The 6125-nt window shown below is 40.6% G+C and overlaps 1 pseudogene; it reads right to left on the reverse strand.

Annotated features, from left to right (window-relative positions):
* Nucleotides 1-1354: 1354 nt before the first annotated feature.
* Nucleotides 1355-2236, reverse strand: LOC117094223 (annotated as a pseudogene).
* Between the last annotated feature and the right edge of the window lie 3889 nt (nt 2237-6125).

The following is a 6125-nucleotide window of genomic DNA, read 5'->3' on the forward strand; positions in this document are numbered from 1 at the left end:
ACTTTTGAGATTTAAAAACGTTTTACTTAAAAGCCTATAATTTTAATTTATACCAGTAGATATGAGAAAGAGAAAATGCAAATAAAAATCACAACTAAACCTCACCTTAACTAAATGCAAAATCACATTTACTTCTTTTTCATAGTCTTCTTTCAAAAGTAGGAATTGTACAGTACATTTATAATGTAAAAATTTTTATTACTTGTAGACCTTCTGATTGGCATGGTCCATTATTACAACCGTTTACTACAGGTAAGAGAATGTGCGCACCCAGGCACACACACATGCCCATGTGCTCACATATATTCACACGTACTCTTTACCCATGTTACATGTATAAGACAAAACATAATGGCTTTTTAAGAAATGAAAATCTTTGTTCTTTGCAGACTAACTCGTAGAAGCCATAGGGAAACATTTTTCGGTTAAATGGGAGGGAGACTTTTCAAACAGATGGTCTTTAAAGTCCCTGAACCCTGAGATGTGATGACATTGGTAATAGCCTGATTTAACTTGAGGAGCCCACCTGGTAATTCTTCCATTGTATTTAGGGTTCTTTCTGTTCTCTGTGGGTCTGACAACAAATGCTTATGGACACCTATGCTCTGCTGTCACTCTGTGAAGACTTATGAGGGACACTTGGGCCAGGACCATAGCCCCTCCCTCTGAAGGGTTTGGCTTCTACCTGGGCAGATGATGGACAGCCATGGGAAGCCCAGTGAGGCGGCCTGCAATGACACACAGCTCACAGCATCACAAGGAGGGAGGTTACTGACAAGTAAGTGCCGCAGACGATTAGTGCTGTGGAAATTCAGTAGAGGGATGGATGAATATACCAAAATTCAATGTGGCTGCTTCCTAACAAATTTAGATTAAATATGCTATCAGGAAAACAGTTTTCCAGTTCCCTCAGACAGAAGTTTCAGAAAAATCTCTACCCCACTCTCAAGCCCCTAACTCCATCCCATACCAACACCTCATACACATACACAGGTGTGTGCACACACACACACGCACATGCGCATACACACATACACACATTATCGTTGTGCAGGGAAGAGTTTTCAAAGGATGGCTCCTGCACCGCTAATCCATACCACTTTTGTGTTGTTCTCTACTTTTGTCCCCTTTGGTCTGATCACCTGTTCATTACTCAAAGTCAAATGCTTCTTCAGAGGGCTTTAGAATGCACTTGGACAGTCAAACACTGCATCTGATCCTCATGTAGAATACAGGCAAGATATGAGAGAGATTTAAAGGGTTTCTTTCCAGTTTAAAAATGTGTATTCTATATAACTCATAATCCCTTACAAATAGAAAATCAGTAATACAATACACCAAATCTATGCCAACTCTATTTGAAGAATAAACAAGTACAACAAAGTCCTTTAGATGCAGTTTCTTTTGGGTTTACTGGAACACTTTTTGTTATATTGAAGATCTTGTAAATTCCAGTTAGTCTATCTGAAATCTCAAACATATTAATATTTCAAAGAGAAATTATTATGAACTGGGTATTTCGGTTTGTTCCTATTTATAAAACACAACAGTGGACACATTTTTAAAATCAAGGGCTGCATCAAACTTGTCCCTGAAGTAAAAGGGAGTGGGTTTGTAGAGGGGAAGAGCTAATACTAAAGCCAAGGCTGAGGATGATGGCTCACGCCTGTAATCCCAGCACTCTGGGAGGCCAAGACAGGCGGATCACTTGAGGTCAGGAGGTTGAGACCAGCTTGGCCAACATGGTGAAACCCTGTCTCTACTAAAAATGCAAAAAATTAGCCAGGCATGGTAGGTGCCTGTAATCCCAGCTACTCAGGAGGCTGAGGCAGGAGAAGTGCTTGAACCCAGGAGGCAGAGGTTGCAGTGAGCCAAGATTGCACCACTGCACTCCAGCCTGGGCCAGAGAGTGAGACTCTGTTTCAAATAAAATAAGAAATAAACAAACAAATAAATAAAAACAAAGCCAATGAACTAAGCATTTTCTCTCCTCCTGAAAGGCTGAAGATGTTCTTCCAACTTTTCATAGGTAGTCAAACACTGAACATGATTCCTTCAGAGAAAGGACTGAGGTTCCTACAAGCTCCAGTTTGGCATCCCATCCCAAAGCAAGCATTTGGTAATTCTCCTTTAATGTATTCAGTACTACATAAAAACCTGCCATAAATTCATTAATTTGTTTCTGAAGCGCTTCATATGTCTGTCTAAAACTATCCCTTTCAAGAGTTTTGAACATGGAGGATTCTGAACAGATGGAAGACATACAATTGCTCTTTCAATATTTTAAAGGAAAAACTAGGCTTATCATACCTGACCTCAAAAGGCAGACATTAGGGTGATAACATTTGGCTCAACTGAGAGCAGGTCTTTGAACAGTCAGTGAAGCCCAGTAGTGGCAGAAGCTGTCTTAGGGAGTAGTGACCTAAGTATTCAAACTCAGGTCCAGCCAATGCCCAGCAAGGATCACCTAGGAGCCTGGCCGGCAGGCTTTGCAAGCCTCTTGCACACCTGAGAGTCCCTTCTATGAGATCCCAGGAATATTTTGTCAAGGAAGAGGGACTGGAGCTGGGTTGTGACCATCGAGGAGTAGGTAGGAATGAATGGACAAAATTCCTGGGACAAAGGCATGAGAAACAGCATAGCGGTCAAGTCCATATGGAGAATGGAGGGACTCAGCCTTGAATCTAAATGAGAGCCTTCAGAGGGGTGGTGACTAAGAGATAAGAGGGAGATACTAGTTTGGGATTCAGTTTTAGATACCCTTGAATGCTATGAGAAAAATAATGAATTTTGTCTTCAGGGCACTTGGTTACAAACTGGTAGCCAATTTATGCTTTATTACTTAAATTGCCCATTGTTCCAAAAGGCATTTTGTCCCCACATAAGCAGTTTAGAGCCTAGTGTCTTCAACAGACTTCACATATTTATATTACTTGCCTGCCACTGTTACTGCTGCTACAGATGATAATAAATCATGGAAGATGTTAACGTGGGAAAGTGGAATGAGCTGTTTCTTGGGGAAGTCAGTACAGCAGTAACGTGCAGCTAAGGTTTGAGGCAAGAGAGTCCAGGTTTTTCCACTGCAATAGTCCAGGCACTGAACACTTAGGACTAAACCTGAAAAGTGATAGTGGGAGAGGAAATGGAAATATAGATGCAAGACAGGTCTGCAGGAAGTGGTGGCCAGACAAGAGGAACACCCAAAGGGGGAATGTCTGTATTATGTTCCAGTCTCCTTTCAGCCAAGACAAGCTGTGTGACTTTGGGCAAGTTACCTAACAGCTCTAGCTTTATTTTCCTGAGATATATAATGGGGATAAAATTATCTATTCTGCCATATTGTTTCAAGAATTTGCAATAGTTTATATAAATCTACAAAAAAGTTCCTAGCACAGGGCCTGCCATACAAAGAGCATTCATAAAAGATTTAAAATTTTTTATGCTTGTTAAAATAAAATTGTATAATTTTGTGTATGTGTAGGGCGCATTAACTGATTGAAAGTAGGATAAGTCAAAGATTTCTAATTATTTCTAGTAAAAATTTGAGAAGTATATTTGAGGAAAAGACAAGTAGTTAAATTTTAAATGTTTTTAGGCTGAAAAATAATGCCTTACAGGACATATCCAAGTAAAATTTTCTAGCTGGAAATTGACAATATGTGTATGCAGATGGGAAAAAGTTGGGCTGAAGCTTCAGATTAATTAGGGAGGTTTGGGCTGCAAGTAACAAAATACTCAAATTCAACTGGCTTAAATAAATGATTAAAAAATATATTAGCTCCCATAATAGAAATTCAGTCTGGTATTACTTACTTCAAAGGCTCTCTAGTGGCCTGAGGGATCCAGGCCCTTACCATCTTCCCTTCAGCAACCTAAACACATTGGCTTATCTCCAGGCCTGCTGCCTTCTTAGTCACAGCATGGCTGCAAGCATTTCAGGAGTCACATCAAGGCATGACAAAGAAGAAATATTTACCAGACATCCCCCAGTGTATTTCCCCTCTCTTCTACTTGGCTAGATTTGGGATAAATTCTCCTCCTTAAATCAGTCATTGGCAAGAAGAACTGGACTCCTAAGTTTGGCTTAAATTAATCAAGATTTACCCCCTGGGCCAAGAGGAGAAGTGGACCCTCAAGAGGAAGAGTAAGAATGGCTGCTGGGTAAGGCATCTCGCCACCTTGCATCTCTGGCTGAGTCTTGGGGTCCAAGGCCATGGCTCTTGATGAGCCGTTCTCACTGTCACACAACTCCTGCTGAAGACAGCTTTCTTCTAGCTGCTGGCCCCTCCCCCTGCTGTCTAGAACCTGGGTTTCCAAGTCCTTCCAGGTGAGACAGCTGACCCTCAGCTCCTCCAGGCACCCAGATTGAAGTCATTGCCTGAACTAATTCATGAACTAATTCAGTGGAGCAAAGTAATAAGTGGTAGCAGTTTCTCACTTCCTTACCACCAACTGCAGCAAACCCTGCTCTGGCAAAGTTTCTGTAAAAATTGAGATGAATTAGATTAGTGATGCGGACTCCCTGACTCCCCCCACTGATGCACACAGCAGGTAGGAGACTGGATTGGCTGGTGCCCGGAAGATGGTGGCAAAAGGTGGCTAGCAGATGGTGGAAGGTTGTGTGGTTGCCAAGAGGAGAGTAAAGCCTAGTACTAGAAGAACATAAGCACTTTGTCTCATTGATACCGTGACAAACTCACTTTCAATCAAGCAAACCATTCTTCCTCTTTTCTGACGTCTTCCTAGTTTATTGATTGACTGGAGGGGGCATCTGAACCTTGGAAAACACAGCTGGCCACCTGCAGTTCTCTGGATGGGGCAAAGGGGAAAAGACCAGGTTAACTAGGGCCTCTCACCTCATTTTCACTGAACAGGAAACTCATAACAAGTCAATCTAAAAATGTCCGCAGGAAACAAGCATTAACTCACCTCCCTGTGTCTTGCAAGGCCTAAATCTAAGTCATCCTGGAATGATAACATTCTCTTATATCTTTCACGAAAATGCCACAAAATGTCTTTGGACACCTTTGGTAACAAACACACTACTAGGGAGACAATTTGTTTTAAAAGTTTAGCCTACTGGCCCTGAAACATTTTTACAAGTGTGTTCCCCAAGGACATTTTTCATAATTCTCTGCCCTGGGTTGAGCCCACATTTTAAAAGCATTACAAACAGTTTTTCCAGCAACAATTACCTTCCTCTCCCATCATATATTATGAATAATTACATTCAACTGCGTTTACAGTAAAAATCACCAATAGCCATAGTATAATTCCCATTTTAAAATTTTCCACATTTTTAAAACTTTAGTTGAAGTATTAAGTAATATACTACAGAAAGCACACATACCAAAAAATGTATTGCTCAATTCGTCCTCACAAACCAAACATACCCACATAACCAGCACCCAGATCAAGAAACAGACCATCATCAGCACCTTGGATTACCAGCACCCTCAACTTCCCTGTCAGTCACTACACACCATGCTCCCATAAGGATAATCCCATCCTGATTTCCAACAGTATAGATTTCCCAGTCTTGGGACTTTGTGTAAATTATTCTTACAGTATAAATTCTTTATGTCTAGCTACTTTCACTCACCATCACTAAGATCTATGTTACACATAGTTAAAGATCATTCATTCTCAGTGCTTAGCTCATATTCTACTATATAAGTATACTACAATTTATCAGTTCTACTGTTGAGGGGCATTTGGATAATTTCCCTGTGTTGTCCATTTCCAAGTGCACTGCTTTGAACATTTTGGTTCATATCTTTTGGGGAATATATGTAAGTATTTCTGTATCTAGTACCCATACCTAGTAGAGGAATTGCTGGGCCCTGGGATATGTGCATATTCACCTTTATTTAGTAGATAGATTCTGCCAATCTGCTGAAGTGGCTCCATTAGACATTAAACATTTTTGAAATGTGAAAAATAGCTTATGGACCCAACAACTGCCTTTCTGGATCCCCGAGAGGTCTAAGGACATCTGTCAAGAACTTCTACTTAAAAAGAACCTACTGTCTTGTTCTGTCCCCAGTGAAAATAGGTAAGATTTACTATTCCTCATAAAATGCACTTCAGTTATTTTGGAACTATGATGAAATTCACTGTGGTGT

This window comes from Trachypithecus francoisi, unplaced genomic scaffold (genome assembly GCF_009764315.1).
Source record: "Trachypithecus francoisi isolate TF-2019V2 unplaced genomic scaffold, Tfra_2.0 Lachesis_group13, whole genome shotgun sequence".
NCBI lineage: Eukaryota > Metazoa > Chordata > Mammalia > Primates > Cercopithecidae > Trachypithecus > Trachypithecus francoisi.